The sequence below is a fragment of the Struthio camelus genome, chromosome 3 (assembly GCF_040807025.1).
Source record: "Struthio camelus isolate bStrCam1 chromosome 3, bStrCam1.hap1, whole genome shotgun sequence".
NCBI lineage: Eukaryota > Metazoa > Chordata > Aves > Struthioniformes > Struthionidae > Struthio > Struthio camelus.
In genome coordinates, this window is record NC_090944.1 from 79,709,188 (window position 1) to 79,727,081 (window position 17,894).

Consider the following 17,894-nt stretch of genomic DNA (forward strand, 5'->3'; position numbering starts at 1 on the left):
TTTCTTTAGTAGTTTCTTTAGTGGTCTCTTTAACAGTTAATTGTCTTTCTTTAATTCGCTACCCTTAAAGAAGGATATCCTGTGCCTAGTGGTCTCTTCTGAGAGCTTTGGGACATTGCTGATTTTTTTTTTAAACTCAGAGGGAAATGCTAGCCTGTTTCAAATAAAAGAGAATTGTGATCTTTGTCAAAGGCAGGAGCAGAAGGAAGAGGGAGTTGGGTAAGCAGGAGGAAAGAGGAAGGACCTCCTCCTTCTTAGAGTAAAGCATTAACTTGTCTCAGCTTCCCACAAAGCTGTATCTTCACTTTCACTAAGTAATGCTTTCTTTTTATTTTCTCTGCAACACGTGGCTGTGAAGACAGCCTAAGGAAGCAGTTTCCATATGGGGTTTAGAGTGATCTCAACCTGTGCTGATGTGTCCCCTGCTTCATGCAGGGCCAAACGTTCCTGCTGCCTCCTTCGTTTCTGGGCCTGAAGACCAAACCCTGGAAAAACCCTACATAAAACAACGGTATGTTTCCTTAGGAACCTTTCTGGCACAGCTTGGTGCAGGGATGCTGGTGCGGGCATGAGAGAGAAAGGTCAGGGCTGGAGCACAGGCCTGAGCTGGTGCAGGCTGCTTATACACCAGCTTGCACTAGCTGCGAAACGGCACCTTGCCAGCTTGCACTGCCTCTTGTTTTCCCCTGCCTCCTCCTTTCTTGTTGAGTTACACTGTCCTGTGATGGCATACAATAGAACCGGTCCCAAAATTTTATAAGAATAAGAATGAATTTCTCATTGTGATTTTAACCTTTTTTTTAAATCTGCTTAGATAAATGTAAATATGCCAGGGATTGTAATAACAGAGATACAGAACTTCACTCTCACTCAAGGTGATGGAGCCAAAATTCAGACACTTAAAAGGGTCCCTTTCCAAACGCCAGCCTCCCCTGCGCTCCCAGGGAGCTTGGTACAGATACATTTGATGATGCCCCAGAGGAGAAATGCACCATCCAGCTCCATTGCTCGCAGCTGGCCTGCCTTATTTCGTCATTTCAGATTTTGAAAGGGGGCTCATGGTCGTCACATTGCTGGTGTTATTGTGAGCTGTTTCTTATTGCTGAGAGGGGAGAGCCTTGTTCAGTGTTAGGCATGTTGTTAGCACCTGCTGCTTGTTGTCAAGAAGAAAATGTCTGTTTTATCTTCCTGTGCTCAGGAAATGACCTTGTTGTCTCTGGTGGGGGATGTTTAAAAATTGTCTGACATGATCTTTGGTAGTACATGGGATAGCGTGCAGCATGAGAAACTGCTCTATTTTTTTGATGTCGAAATATATATCTTTCCTGCTTCCACTTCTGGGCATAGCTGGTGTCAGCCTCTGGGAGATGTATAGATTCTCCTTACATTGCCTTTGGGAAAACGCCGTTTTCTTCAAAACGGTTCTCAAGTAAGTTCTTCTGACCGAGAAAGCGATACATTAGCACAGCCTGCTGGCTGTTAGTGAGACAGCAAGCAACATATGAAATTGCTAGTTAATCTGTAAGTGAAGCAGTCCTAACTGTATTTCTGTTGTAGGCATGATGGTCTCAGTTTACAAGAGAGAGGCAAGGTTTAGAGTGAGGCAACAGCTTTTGCTAGAATGACTAATGTAGGTGGAAAAATTGGAGAAGCTGTCTGGCTCAGCAGCCCTCTTTAGATCTGCAAGAGAAGCACTAAAATTCAGGCAAAGTACAGGCTGAGATAAAACTGCTCAATGAGGGAAGGAAAGTTAACGCCCGCGAAGCCAAGGTGGGTGTTAGTAAGAGAGAGGTGGTAAATTTGTGAGGGGAAAGAGGTAATTATTGCCTGTGAAACAATAAGGGACGTGAGATCTGGAGAAACCCATAAGCAGCTGTAAAACTTATGTCTTGGGGTGGATGATTTTTAGCATCTGGTTACTTAACATCCATAATTTTCAGTCAGTAAATTGTTAAAGCTGTTTTGTAGATCACCCTAGAAGATTAGAGTTGAGAGGTTAGAGGGTTTTTTTTGTGGAAAATGCTCTCATGCTGGCATTAAGGATGAGGGGATATTTCTGTCCGTCATAAAATGTCTGCACGAGTCTGGTAAAAACCAGAAGTCACAACCATGGTGTGCTGCAGGACGAGAGCTGGAAATTCAGCAGCATCTCCAACATCCTCAGCCCTTGCAGTGGCAACAATGTCCCAGTAATCTCCAGGCCTTTCTGTACTCTCACAGATTTGTTGCTGAAGTAGAAGGTATATTTCTAAGGTGCATTTACTTAAATATTATTTTTCATTACAAACAGTAAATTCAGTTCACCTTGGCTTGCACTTAAGTTCATATATTACACCAGTTATGAAAATGACCCTAGTGGTGGTGTCCTTTTCTGTGTGATTTGAAAATTTTGTCTTATGTTGGGAGTTATGCCAGGAGGAGCCATGAATAAAATTCTATGTTACTGTAAAACACAGAGGGCACGTTCTCAGGTTGATGTGATAGTTCATGGTAAATATCCTTTGTTAGCTGTGAAATTATTTATTCTGCTCATGTTGCTGGTGACAAGTTGAGGCAATTCAGGTGGCAGTCTTATGTATTGTTTCTGAAACAGGTTTTCTGACACAGTCAAAATGATGAATTGCGGGGCTGATACTGGCTGGAAAAAGTGGGTGAGAATCCTCAGCACTTAGGCAGTGAACAAACCTCTGCACTTTGGAGACAGCGACACAAACGGTGTTTATGTCTTGGCAATGGAACTCAGGAATCTCACTTATTAAACAAAAGAAAGCAGTTCCATGAGAAAGTAGAGGCAAAAGGAAGGTAGAAGAGAATCAGGTTGTGCGATAATGTTGTTCATATAAAAATCTGAGGATGAAATAACCCAGTGGGGGAAAAAGGCCCAAATCTAGGAAGGTATTTAGGTAGCTGATGTTGGCTGATTTGGGAGCACATATGTTCTGTGTGGTAGCAGAGGTAACCCCGTCAGGCAATGCACCAGGCAGGGCTGGGTGCTAGGTGAGGGAAATGAGCGACAACATGGCCAAGCGCAGATGACCGGACTTTTCTTCCAGACATTAGCATCCATGCTAGCTGTTCTCTAACATTGTGGTAATTTGTGGATCTGGGCCTAGATAATCTGATCTCTTTCCCAGCTCAGGAGATGCCACTGAGCAGAGTACACTTCCCCTTTTTAGGAGCTCTAGTTCTAATTTTGTTTTCTGCCTGAGAGAGTTTGCATTAGGGCTCAGGATGGTAATGGCCGAGGTGCCTGTTTTTTCACTTGGGCCTACAAAAGCAAGCATGAGGCTTGCCCAGGGTTTCTTGTTCATATTTCAGTGTTGGTCCAATTGCTCTTGCTGATAAAGATTAGTTTAACTCTAAAATTACCATTTGTATCAGAGAGATGTTGAGTTAATATTGGGTACAGAAGGGGTCACAGAGGTTAGTGAGAACTGCATCATGCACTTCTTTTTGCTTTGCTCCTGGCTGTGGCTCTGGTGTATGCTGAAGAAATGCTCATGATCAAATTTAGACTTAGAGATAGTAATAGATTCAGGATACAATAATTTAAGATCTTTATTACTAGGTCCTGCATGAACAAATGGGATGGGTTTAAGGTAGGAGATCCACGGGTAGACTGACGGCTTTAGGGTTAGAGTCAGGGTTGGCTTAGGTCTGGCATAGTGAGAACTAAAGCTATAGATTGTTTTCTAGGTGTCAGAAAAAGCTCAGAGGATAATTTAGGGTTAGGAGAGGCCCTTCCTTTAATTTTGATTTGGGGTCGGATGGCATTCTCATTTTAGGGTGGCAACTCATGTTTGGGCTACAGTTAGGCCTTGCACTGACATATGCTTATTAGTCTCTGCCAGCCCTAGTCCCAAACCTCTTCTTCCTGTGCCCTAATCATAACTTTTGTCTGTAACTTGGTGCCTTAAAAGTAACTTGGTGTCTCTTTCTAGACTGAACACTATTGCAGGCTCATTGAGTATTATCCCTCATTAGACAGAGACTGAATGCTGCTTCAAAGACTATAAATGTCCTCCTAAACTTTGATCTCAATTCTAGAGGGCTACTTTGTGCATTGGTACAGCTAGAGGCAGAGGGCAGAAATCCTGGATGGGCACTGATAGAGAAAGATGGGGGAAGAAACACTGGGAAGGTGCGGTTATTTACGTTGAAATTTACGTTGAAAGAAGACAATTCTGGCATTCTTCTCCTCTGCTTATGTGCACTCACACAGATGCACTGTGAGTCAAACTTGCTGATTTGACCAAAAGCTACAAAAAAGAAGCAAACTCAGACTCATTGTGCAGCTGCACAGAGGAAAGCGTTGGCACAGGGGAGGCAGCAGGACCTAGAAACTGGGAGGAGGCAGGGGAGAAGGTGGTGAGCAGGAGTTCTTCTTTCACAGCCCTGCTACATGAGATGAGTATAACTAGCGGTTGTGCACATCAGGCTGTGCTTCTTCAGCTATCTGAAAGGATCCAACCTGAGCACTGCTGCAGTCTCTCCCTTATCCCCCCACAGACTCACCCTCTGTCCTGAATTGGCATTCACGTTCATCTGATCTTGCTGTGAGCTGGTGCACTGAACTAAATTGGCAGAAAAAACAGCCCAAAATAGGAAATATTTTTGGATAGTTAAAATTCTTGAAATGACTCCCTAAGAGGAGCACAGGGCTAGCATAGAGAGGGAGAGGAGATATGCAGATCTGCACGGGAAAGGGTAGGATGACAGCTACATCAGCTTTAGCTGCTTAAACTCTTGTGGAGTTGAACCTTTATTGTTGCTATCAATGAGTTCGGCTGTGAAAGAAAATATTGCCTAATTGTTCTTTTTAATATAATGGGTGAGTGGCAAAACCGACATAGACGCTGGCTCATGTAAAGTCAAACCTGGGAGGCCTTAAAGAACCATGTCTGGCTTGCCAAATTCCTTTAATGGCATCATGTATGTCTTCAGCTGATGTCAGCTGCTTCCTGGTAAATAAAGAGACTTTGATAGCTTTCTAAGGATACATGGAAGATCAGACTCCATCTGTAGATATGAATATACGGATATTGCTGTATTTAATACATTCACATCGTCAGAATTAATCTTAGTGTTTCTAGTCGTTGTCATCTTAAATGCTCTGAGAGAGAAGGTGGGACTGGGTATGGTTCTAGTGCTGGCAAAGAGGTAGAGACACCCAGTAGATGTTCAAGCAATCATCTGGAGCTCGTGGAGCCACCAGGAGGTATTCACAGGTGGGGCGTCTTAATGAAAGGGCTACAGCCCCTTTCAAATCTCCTTTTCTACTTAGAAACTCTCCTGTAGCTTATTTTGGGTGTAGGATATGGCAAATATTGATATATTTGGATATTTTGGAACCACAAGTGATACAACAGTCCAGCCCTCCTACTGTCCATGCTCTGCTGCCATTCCACACTCTGAGTTTGGCCCTCCTGCCTGTCTCCCTAAATGATGCAGCGTGTTTCTTGGGCTGCAAAGGTAACACTGCATGAAAACAAGTTGTGTGTGATGTGGCACTGGGTGACTGCGCAAGTTAAATGTGTACATAACATGTTGCTTTTATCCCAGAAGAATGAGTCTGATATACTTTGAATAGCAAATTCCCTGTTCATAATACTGTTGTGCAGAGGAAATGCATGTGGAAGAAAAGTCAGTGTAAGGTATAGGATGTTGAATGTAGATTTGAGGGACCAAAATTCAATTTCCAGCCACAGATAACACAAGTGAATTTCATTAAATCTGTTCTAACTAGTGACTCTTTGTAACATGGTGATGAGAAGCGTTTACTGCAGAGGGCTGTTATGTGTATCAAATCCAGCAGTACCACTCCACTAATAAGTAAACAGAGACTGGCATAGAGTTGCCAGTATAGGCTGTGACAGTCAATGGTAACATGGTGACTGTCAGATCTTGAGGACCGACAATATGTGAGTCGATGCTGGCGGTATACTTCCAGGAGGGTCTGTGTAAGGGAAGAGGGAGAAAAAGTTAGAGGTTTCCTGCTTGACCATCCCCTCTGACAAGAGTTGTTGCATTCGGGACATGACATGTCCATCACACAACCATTCTGCAGCTGCAGGGTTAGACCCTACAAGCCTGTGTGACTTTCTCTCCCTTGAAAGCAGAATAGGACTATGTTGCAACTGGAGATGTATTTGCAGAAAAGGGAGCTCAAAGCAGCTGAGATGGCTTTTAGCTGGCTTTTACTGTTTCACTGAGGCAACAAAAGCAGTGGGGGCTCAGCTGGCACCCTGCGTAGCTGGGACTCAGTAGCTGAACTCAATGTCTTTTTGGCTATATTCTTATTAAAGCCAAGTAACCATGAGGTTTGCCTATGCTACAATCATTTGACTCTCATGTAGAATAATGGGAGCTTATATTAATGAGAAATCTAAACGCAGCCCTTCCTCACTTCCAACTTAACAGGAAAAACAAGGAGCTGGTGGCAGATTGTATCACAGGCAAAACGGACTTGACTCAGGGAATCTTTACTTAATTTAGTTTATTACCAATTGATGCTCATATCTGACCATTGATTCAGGCACAGAGAAAAAAAAGAGAAAAACGATTAAACAAAGAGTTAAGTGAACACCTTTCCTCCCCTTTCCCCTGGTGCAGCTTCAGGCAAACCCCTTTTGACCCCACTTGGTAGTCTCACCTTCTCCTATGTTTGCTTCGGTTATGGTCAGTCTTTCCCAGTTCCTCCAGAGAGGTGATGAGCAGCTTCAGGCAGTTGCATTGTGTGTAACCATTTCTGGTGGCTGCTCCATGCATGTGGGTTTCCTCTTGCTGCTCTTTGCTTCTTACTGGTTTTCTTCTGCTGCTCTTTGCTTCTTGGTGCCTCAGCATGGGTCACCCACGGGCCGCCATCCCTTGGGAGCGTCCCTATTCTTGCTGCTGCTTATTCACTATTTTTCAACAAAGAGGGTTTTAATATCCAGTCAGTCTTTTGTTGAATTAATATGGAAGAAGATTAACTATAATTTTCAAAAGAAAATTTAATAATTTTCCCAGTGACTCACTTCTAAGTTATTTGATTTTCTCAGAATTATGTTTGTTAATGTTCTGCTGTATTCTCTTGACAGCCTTTTTGTACAGACAAACTGAAAAGTTCCCTTTCAGTCTTTGATTTGTGTTAAATTTTTACCTGCATCATCTAGGATCAAATTAATTATGCTTGTGACAGAACTGATAATTGGTTGGAAAACATATTATATAAGGGTTGTCACCAGTGAAATCTCTAAACAAGGCAAGAAAATCAATGCTTTACCTCCCTTTGGTATCTACTTTCTAATTTGATCCTCTGCTGTTTCTCTTCAACTTTTTATATTTCTTTCCTCTGGATTTGCACTCAGTTTCTTACATGTTAGCAAACAGAATGAAGGAGAAACTACTTGTACTTTCATATATTTTGGCTGAATTTTAATCAGGCATGAAATCATATTTTTTCCCCCTTTTCCTGAGATTTTTAAAGGTTATTGTTTTCTTTTGAATTCTTGGAGGAAATGATACATTTACAAATATTGTTTTTCAATAGCCAGTGGAATCTTGGAACCATATAGGCCTTTCTCCATTGCAGCTGCACTGGCCATTTCTGAAGGTCAGGACATCTCTCAATATGAGTTCCTGAAAATTATAATTTTTAAACATTCATCTGTCATCATGTATTGTAGGATTTTTATTTCAGAAGAGCACAGAACTAAGATGGGAAAGTAAATAGTGAAACTGGTTTGAAATTTACGGGTGTGATGGCCTAAGGATATATGTAAGGCATATTCACGAGAGACTTTTTCTTTTTATAGTATCTGTTGAAAGTGGTGGAGAAAACTTGGGGCACACAAGCTCTTCTTCAGGTCACCTAAAAAGACCTGAAAGTCTCAAAAACCTTTCTATTTTTCCAGCTATATTGGTAAACCCAATAAATGTAATATCTCTCCTCAAATATCCTGCTTTGTTTAAAATGATGTTTGCTTGTTGATTTTAATATTGTGGAAGTAATTGTCTTGCTTTTTCAAAAATTCATTTATTATTTTCTACATCTAGGTAGCAACTGATGACTACGATCCTCACATTTGAGTAAAGTCCCTTTCCGTTCCTTTCTCCTCTGTTCCGTTCCATTGCATTTCTTTCCTCCCCTTTCCTCTCACTTCCTTGGAGGCATATGCTTCTTTCTTTCTGTTCCAGGTACTCACATAACGAGCTGTAGAGGTGTAGCTGCATTACAGATCTGCATTTTAGCATATTATGTGGTACGTACGTAAGTATGCATGCTGATCTTGACGTTAGGAATTATTCCACTGGAAAACAACTACAATGTGTCAACTGCAGTGGTCCAACTACTGCTTTGATGTACTCAGATGACATGGAAGTAAGGCCTAGAATAATGTGGATTTAATAGTTGGGATAACCCAAACTCTCTCTCATTGATTAATGGTTCTGTGAACGTACATCTTTCTCAACCTCTTTTACTGAATATTTGCTTAGTTTAGTTCATAGTGCAGAGATGACAAAAGCTGTTCAAATTTAACTACTTTTCTATATTCTTTAATTGGAATATTTAGCCGTATCTGATATTCAAGAGAATTAGAAGACAGAAGAACACAGAATGGAAGGGCTCAAGGCATGCACTGTTCATATATAAATGATGCATCCCTTGGGGGCTACTGCACTTCCAGTTACTGTCACAACCTCTCTCTCTGAATATCTCTGCTCTGGTTTTCTCTTGTAATGCTGTTAGTATGCAAGCACTAGAAGGAAAGCATTCCTTCCAGTTTCCTGCATTTTGAGTCAGAGGGATAAAAAGGACTTGATGCACAAGAATATGTTAAGTGGCTGATGGCTAAGAGGATTTGTTAATCTTTCTGAGCAAGAGAGTCTGAACAGGATTTGCTTCAATATGCCAAAATGAGATGAGATAAATGGAGAGAAAGGTGGTACCGTAACTCTGACTCACACAAAATGTCTGCAATGTCTACACAGTGTCTAAGAGACACTTTTTCTAAGAGAGGATGAAACCAAATGTAAGCATCAACTCGTGATAGATCAGAACATCATGCATTGACATTAATTCTTGGTGATGCAGAAGATAATGAGTGTTAGCACTAGAAAAACTGAACGGGAGGCTGCCTGTTGGTGATGCTAATTAACTGTAGCCTCCCTCTGTGCTGATGGTCTCTGGCTTAATGGGGTTCATTACAGAGCAACACTTGACTTATTTTTTAAAGTACTTGATAGAGCATTTACATTGCCTTTTTAAATTGCCATCATTATCTCTGTCATTTGGAATTCAGATATGGGATAATTGTAGAAAAAAAGGTTTTCTTTTCTTCTCTCCTAAGAAAACTGTGCCTTATAGGTGGTATAAAAATTCTATGTTAATTGTATAAAAATATAAAATATCTTTGGGAGAAGGAGTAGTAGCAGATTTATATATTCACAGTCAACCATCTGTATTTCAGTCAATTAGATGCACTGCAGTAAAGTCTAAATTTTAAAGTGAATTGCTAAGATTTTTTACATAGATTAAAAAAAAACATTTATTGTATCCCTATATAATTTTCTCAAGTTAGTTTTTAAGAGATTGAAGAATTGGCTTCAACTTTATTAAGTTCAGATGCTCATTAATATTTTAACTTTCACTGGTTCAGCTTATTAGAGTAAGTTAAATTCCCCCTTAACACATGTCAGAATATTTAGCTGGTGCCCATTATTAGCAGAAAGGACTTGATGCATTTTATTGTATTTAGCTTTGCTTAAAATAGAAGTATATTGCCTGCTTATCATATAGCCAAGCTTACAGATTGCTTGGTAAAGTAGACTCATTTGAATCTTGTGTGTCTTAATACACGCAGATACAAAATCATGGATCTGGGAACAAAAAGATGTTGAAATAAAGCAAGTGCAAAGCATTTGCAGATAATGGTAAACAATTAAATGAGTAGCAGCTCCTGCTGTGGTGCTGATAAAATGAATAAAGCCCTTGGGGAATACAACCCTTGGATGAGCATGACCCCACAGAAATATATGTTTTCCAGTAAGGATAGTGGTTATATATGAGTACAACATTAGTAAATGACATGCACGTCTGAAACCTCAGACCCAGTTCTTGTTCAGACACCAATGAGATGTTGAAAACCTAGGTGGTTGGCAGCAAGTGATACAGCATGCTTGGATGTGGACAAGAGGCAATGGGCACAAGCTGAAACAGAGGAAATTCCACTTAACGTGAGAAAACACTTCTTTACTATGAGAGTGATTGAACACAAGCACAGGCTGCCCGGAGAGGTCAATGGAGGCTGATATGCAGAAAGTCAGAACAGAAGATTACAGTATTTGATTTTAGCCTTCAAATCTATGGATGTGTGAATATGCCTGAAAGGGCTGAGCTAAAGAATCCCGCGGGCTGTTTTTTGTTTAAAAATAATAAAGCTGATTACTGTTGGCAGTAGATTTTACGTATCCACTATAAAACCTCAGCAAACCTCTTACAGACCCTCAACAAACATACATCATCAACAATGAAATCTAATTTAGGACGGACCGAGGAAGAGAAAACAAACAACACAGTTAAAGTGAATTTATTATGCAGGAGAATTCAGTGAAATTGGGGTTACTGATACCAGAGTAAAAGCCATCATGGTAACTTTCAAATGTCTTGTAGGTGGTTATTATCACAGGTTGTTTTTATAAAGTCATTTTTATTGTTCTTGTTGTTTTATAAGGTTTTTATTTCTCTTTCTCTTTAGCATTACTGTCTTTGTTTTGTAGTTGCTATATTGCTTCCTATCTGGAGTAAGCATAGTGAACCTACTGCTGCATCTGGCCTAGCATAGCAGCATTCTGCTCATTGTGTAATGGTGTTCAGTGTTTTTCTTTCTGTTCCTATTCCTCTCTAGAAATGGTTTCTTACTTTAAATGCATAGTTTCTATTATATATATCTATATAGTTTCTATGGACTTAATGCCTGTTCCAGGGCTTCTTGCAGAGAAGTCAATGAGAGTGTGAAGAGAAACACCATTTTTTCCTTTAAGTTTATGATGAAAAGAATAGCAAAAGAAAACATGTTATTTAAAAAGTGTTATCAAATTGAAAATATTGTGATCATTCAATAATTTCACAAGCTTTAACATACCCTTTTTCAAGGCCAAAGTGTTTTGTTTTATCTCAGTCAATGTCAGCACATACAGAAAAATCCAGTATCAGTGTGTGATATTGATTTAGAGTTCCAGCCACTAGACAACAAATGCTGTCTCATTTTCATAAGTTTTCATTCTAAAACTACAAGGCTGAAACTTTCCAAAAGATTGGATAGCAGCAATTTCACATGAAGTGCAAATATTTTATTTTTCCTTTTAAAAAAAAGCATAGATTTTTGCTCTTAGCAGATGAAAAAGATCATATCATAAATTAAAACCAGAAGAGAGGAGCTAGAGAAGAAAAATGCATCCTTGTTCTTTTTATTAGTGAGGAAGGAACTTTGTTTAAATTTAGAATACGACAGTGAGGCTAGTGTGTCTCAGTTGCTACCTCCAGAAATAGAACAAAAGGCAAATTTAATAGCATGTTTAAGGCCTTATTAAGACTTTGTAAGGTTCTTATATTAATACACTGCACAAAGTATGTCACCTGCCCCTGACTCACAGAGGAAATAAGTTTCTTATAGTTTAGAACTAAGAATCTTGACCTGCGTTTGGGAAATATAGGACCTCCTACTTCTGGACGTTTAGGTTCTCTAAAGGTAGGTGTATTCCCAACACCGATCACCACCTTGAGAAATGAGAAAAAACTATAGAGAGTGCTGTTTAAAAACAGTTTAACACATTTCTATAAAGTTATGTATGTCTATAAAGTTGTGCGTCTAAAAAAAATGCTATCTATCTAATTTCTAATTCTATGCTGTTATCTCTGTAGGATATTCGTCAGCCTGGTCTTTGCATATGTGCTAGATACAGGAGTGGACACAGGGGTATCAGCTCCACACACCTTGTTCTCCCCCCAGTTTCACCAGGCAAGCATTTTTTTTTTACCATCTTCCTCTGTCTACAGATCAGGCTGTCTGTGGATGACAACATATAGACCTGCAGGAATTGAATTTTTCAGGTGCTTTCCCTAAAACATGATCTTTGCATAATCACAGGTTAAGCAAGTGGGAATGCTGCTGGCTGGCCAGGAAATCAGGACCAGCGACGAGGAGATAAAAAACAACGTATGGGAGAAGGGTTATGTCTATCCCTCAGAGGAAATGAAGAATTAGGAGGCAAAGTATGGGTAATAATGGAGATAAGTGGAATGCAATTAAAAAACAAAAAACAACCCCTTACCCCCCAACACACATTCAAGCTTTTACTGTTGCTGTCACAACAAAATAAGGTCATAGGGATATAGCCAACAGTACAACATATTCTGTGTCTCGGTATAGCAGGCCATCCCAATTTTTCTAGCCCAGCAGGTGCTAACACTACATTTAGAAATGTGTATTGCAAACCTGCAGCACGGATAGACCCATCGTCTACCATCTAGCCAATGTCAAGGTCTGTTCTCAGACTCAGAGTGGTTCTAGCTAGGCCAAGACTATTAAAATCCCTCCCCTTCCCCCCCCCCCCCCCAAAACTCCAAAACTGTGCAGCTGTATCCAAAGTACTTTGGCAAGCATCCATGTTATCTCCTTAGATATGCCCGAGAATTGATCGGGACATTGCCAGCTGGCAAGAATTAAACATAATGTGAAGAACTGAACGTTGCGGATGATTGAGGTCCAGTGTCCAAAGTCTCTAGCACTGTTTAGCTGATGAGTGCAGACACAGCCCATGAGTTCAGATGTCCTGTGCTGCAGCGTTAAGTAGGGCTGCCGACAGTCAGGGAACTGTAAATCCCTATACCAGGGCCCAACTCTAGAGCTCAGACTGGAGGTGGCAGCTGGCTTTAGCCTGTGCTTGGTGCACGACCGCCAGACCTCAGTTCTTTACTCTCCCTGTTTGTGTTTCTAGATTAACAAGGCCAGAAAGCTCCCCGACTTCACTCCCCAAATCCTCCCACAACACAAAAAAAATCATATTAGTGTCAGCTCGGTTTGAGCTTGCTGAATTTGAGTGCCATAACTGGAGGCTTATGACTAGAATAAATATATTTAAAAGGCTGTTTTTGTCAGGCAACTGCTCTGTACCAGACTGGGACAAACAGTCAAAGAAGTTCCTGCAAAGCATTGATGGTAATTTCTTGACTCAGGTGGTAGAGACGCCGACGAGGAGAGGTGCAATGCTAGACCTTGTGCTAACGAACAAAGAAGGTCTAGTTGGAGAGGTGAAGATTGGGGGCAGCCTTGGCTGCAGTGATCATGAGATGGTGGAGTTCAGGATCCTACGAGGAGGGAGCAGGGCAATGAGTAGGATTGCAACCCTGGACTTCAGGAGAGCTGACTTTGGCCTCTTCAGGGACCTACTTAGGGGAATCTCCTGGGGTAGGGCCCTAGAAGGAAGAGGGGTCTAAGAAAGCTGGTTAATATTCAAGCGTCACTTCCTCCAGGCTCAAGAGCAGTGCATCCCTCTGAGGAAGAAGTCCGGCAAAGCGGGCAGGAGACCTGCATGGATGAGCAAGGAACTCCTGGCAAAACTCCAGCAGAAGAAGGAAGTGTACAGAATGTGGAAAAGGGGACAGGCCACTTGGGAGGAATACAGGGACGTTGTCAGAGCGTGCAGGGATGCGACAAGGAAGGCTAAGGCCCAGTTGGAATTAAATCTGGCAAGGGATGTCAAGGACAACAAGAAGGCCTTCTTCAAATACATCAATAGCAAAAGGAAGACTAGGGAAAACGTGGGCCCGCTGCTGAATGGGGCGGGTGCCCTGGTGACAAAGGATACAGAGAAGGCAGAGTTATTGAATGCTGCCTTTGCTTCCGTCTTCACTGCTAAGGCCAGTCCTGAGGAATTCCAGACCTTGGAGACAAGAGAGGAAGGCTGGAGAAAGGAAGACTCTCCCTTGGTTGAGGAGGATCAGGTTAGAGATCTTTTGTCCAAACTTGACATCCATAAATCCATGGGCCCCGATGGGATGCACCCGCGAGTGCTGAGGGAGCTGGCGGATGTTATCGCTAGGCCACTCTCCATCATCTTGGAAAGGTCCTGGAGATCAGGAGAGGTGCCTGAGGCCTGGAAGAAAGCCAATGTCACGCCAGCCTTCAGAAAGGGCAAGGAGGAGGAGCCAGGAAACTCCAGGCCTGTCAGCCTCACCTCCATCCCTGGAAAGCTGATGGAACAGCTCCTCCTGGAGGTCCTCACTAAGCATGTGGAGGACAAGAAGGTGATCAGGAGTAGTCAGCATGGATTCACCAAAGGGAAATCATGCTTGACCAATCTGATAGCCTTCTCTCCTGGAATGACTGGCTGGGTAGATGAGGGCAGAGCAGTGGATGTTGTCTCCCTGGACTTCCGCAAGGCTTTTGACACTGTCTCCCATCCCATCCTCGTAGGTAAGCTCAGGAAGTGTGGGTTGGATGAGTGGACGGTGAGGAGGATTGAGAACTGGCTGGATGGCCGAGCTCAGAGGGTTGTGGTGAATGGCGCAGAGTCAAGTTGGAGGCCTGTGGCTAGTGGTGTCCCCCAGGGGTCAGTCCTGGGTCCAGTCTTGTTCAATATATTCATCAATGACCTGGAGGAAGGGACAGAGTGCACCCTCAGCAAGTTTGCTGATGATACTAAACTGGGGGGAGTGGCTAACACACCAGAAGACTGTGCTGCCATCCAGAGGGACCTGGACAGGCTGGAGAGTTGGGCGGAGAGGAACCTCCTGAAGTTCAACAAAGGCAAGGGCAGGGTCCTGCACCTGGGGAGCAATAACCCCATGCACGAATACAGGCTGGGGGTTGACCTGCTGGAAAGCAGCTCTGCAGAGAAGGACCTGGGAGTGCTGGTGGACAACAAGTTAAACATGAGGCAGCAGTGTGCCCTTGTGGCCAAGAAGGCCAATGGGATCCTGGGGTGCATGAGGCAGAGTGTTGCCAGCAGGTCGAGGGAGGTGATCCTGCCCCTCTCCTCAGCCCTGGGGAGGCCTCACCTCGAGTCCTGTGTCCAGTTCTGGGCTCCCCAGTACAAGAGAGACATGGCACTCCTGGAGAGAGTCCAGCGGAGGGCTACCAAGATGATTAGAGGGCTGGAGCACCTCTCCTAGGAAGAAAGACTGCAAGAGCTGGGCCTGTTCAGCCTGGAGAAGAGAAGATTGAGAGGGGATCTCATGAACGTGTACAAGTATCTGAAGAGGGGGAGTGTCAAGAGGATGAGGCCAGCCTCTTCTCCGTGGTGCCCAGCAACAGGACAAGAGGCAATGGGCAGAAACTGAACCACAGGAAGTTCCATCTGAACCTGAGAAAAAACTTCTTCACTGTGAGGGTGACAGAGCATTGGAACAGGTTGCCCAGAGAGGTAGTGGAGTCTCCTTCACTGGAGACATTCAGAACCCGTCTGGATGTGATCCTGGGCAATATGCTCTAGAGGACCCTGCTTGAGCAGGGGGGTTGGACTAGATGATCTCCAGAGGTCCCATCCAACCTAAACGATTCTGTGATTCTGTGGGACCATTAAGTCCTTCACCCTTAAGGCAGGCCTGAGTACAAGGCTAGTTCTGGCTCCCCAGGGATTTCCATGGAGACCAGCATAGCAAGCTCCAGGGTTGGGGTGGTGACTGGCAGGTTTGCATGCGAGGAAGAATCAGTAAAACTAAAGAGAAACTGGGAGGGAAGAATCACTTAAGCGCTCAGTTCCAAAATGTTATTTTTTGCACTTGCTGAGAAATGCATCAGTCTGAGGATCAGGCTGAGGATCTTGGCTTCTGGCTTATGTTAGACCCATCTTTACATCATCAAATTAAACATTTCCCTTTCTCGTTCAAAGGCTTTATCGGTTATGTATTTTCAGGTTTTCCGAGCAGAAGAATTCAGTGGGGGGGCCAGCATGGTAAAATGCACTCCAGGGAAAGTCCTTTCTTCAGCATTCAGTGGCTTTTTTGGGCCTAGTAAATCTTGAATTCATTGCCCTATGTGATCTTTGGCAGGAAAGATGGAGGTTGTGTTTGTTAGCGAATAATCTTTTCCCAAAAAAGCAAGCTTCTGTGGAAGATGCGGGTCTGAATCCCTCAGTCAGGAAGGACTGGATTTCCCGCACTCTGAGGACACCCTCCAAGCACTGGGGTATCGGATGGAACAGGGACACTACCTCATATCATCCTTTCCTCTACTTTATTTTGGAAGATCAGTCTCTAGTGAATTTAGTCTTGCATGAATTTAGGCATCTGCCTTCCATGGAGTGAAGGAACGGTATCTTCCCCTACGCTTATACTTTAATCTGCTCATACTTTAGTATAGGTGCTCTACAGGCAGATGTTAATGTGGAAAGAATAATTTAAGTGCAAAATAATGTAGGTAAGCATTGTTTTACATCAAAAGCACTTTACTAGTTTCAATTAATGATGGGCTTGTGAAGTATAGAAATGCCAGAAACCTAAACTTATTAAATATTAACCTGACATAGCCTATTTGTGTATGTAGTCTGCCATAAAAGCCTATGATTGCATGATTTGTGTTTCCATACTGTAGTAGCAGCTTTGAAAACAGATATCACTGTTGTGTCATCACTTATGTTGTGGCTGAGTGTATCTGTGGGTGTGTGCAAATTTGAGTATACTCTAGACAAGGTGAAGCTGGATTAGAAGTGATTAGTTGCAGCAATAAACATCTTTCTTTCATCTTTCACCATCCAACCTGTACATTCCTTACTAATGTAGCACTTCGGAACTTATCCTGACATTATATAACACTTTAAAACTTCCACTGAATTGTCCACAAAAAATACTTCCCATTCCTTTGATTTCTGAAATCCTATTTTAGGGTGCTAATGACAAAGGTGAATTTGGTGCAGTGGAATTAAGCTGGTGCTGCATTAAAAGCTGAATACAGGCTTGTGTTTAATTATTGTACCGATTTTATCATGAACTTTAATGGAGAGAGTAAGAGTATGGAATGGCTGTACAGATCTCTGTCCAGAGAGAAACACCGTACTCAGCTCTTCATCTGATGAGTTGTTTTAGTGTGGGTCTTTTGGGGGCTGCAGATGGCTCCATGTTGCAGAGGTCAGCTACATCTTACTGGGGAGCTATGCATTGTCTATGCCACTTGCATTGGATCAGAAGCAGCATTTGTCACTGCTGCCTACCCAGGCATTAGATAATGTATCAGAGTAACTGTAAGCTCATATAATGGGTTTTCATCTCTGAAGAAATGACCAAATCCTTGCAAGATTGAAAGCTGGAAAAACTGGTCAGTGCTGCCCAAACTGGCATCATGGTTCAGGCCACACAGAGAAGTGGTGTTCTGCTCCACAGCCCAGGCCCAGTGAGCTCCTGTGGCTATCTGCTATGTACTGACCTGTCTTTGGGAACCAACCCGCTGCACTTTCTCTAGTGTAACCCCCCAAGTCTTTCTTGCAACCAACACAGTCCTAGTGCTTTGCTAGTCCTGAAAAGCTCACTTAGTTTCTGGTCAGGTGGTGTCTATCAAGCAAACGGGACTTGAGGATTGATGGGGTTTCACATCATCTTTTTTCTCTCTCCGGCATCCTCCTGCCTTGTATCATCAGGCTGGTTTGTTCTTGGGACCACTGATGTCAGCTGTTGTGCTTCTTGAGGCCAGCAGTCCTTTCCCTGTGATTTACACAGGCTGGGAGCTGCTGAGAGCAGTGTGTTTAGCAGCTGCTGACTCGGTTCTGCTCACTTATAATCACAGATGGTTATATGTACAGAACAGATATAAGGCAAGGCTTTCTATATTGAAGATATATTCTGCTTTCTTCTATATCCAAAACTTCACTGAAGCCTTGCGTGCCATACTATGCAATCACAAAATGATGGAAATGAT

At 42.6% G+C, this 17,894-nt stretch overlaps 2 long non-coding RNA genes across 2 annotated transcripts in view; both read left to right on the top strand.

Moving 5' to 3' along the window:
* LOC138066768 (uncharacterized) lies at window positions 1–11,940 on the top strand. The gene is made up of 3 exons (XR_011140260.1): window positions 1–511; window positions 8,179–8,243; window positions 11,906–11,940. It is a non-coding gene; the product is annotated as an uncharacterized lncRNA (long non-coding RNA).
* The window catches only part of LOC138066767 (uncharacterized), a 10,073-nt gene continuing 4,115 nt past the window's right edge, over window positions 11,937–17,894 (top strand). The window contains exons 1-2 of the long non-coding RNA XR_011140259.1: window positions 11,937–12,002; window positions 12,132–12,256. This is a non-coding gene — a long non-coding RNA (uncharacterized lncRNA). The remainder of the gene's footprint in view (window positions 12,003–12,131; window positions 12,257–17,894) is intronic.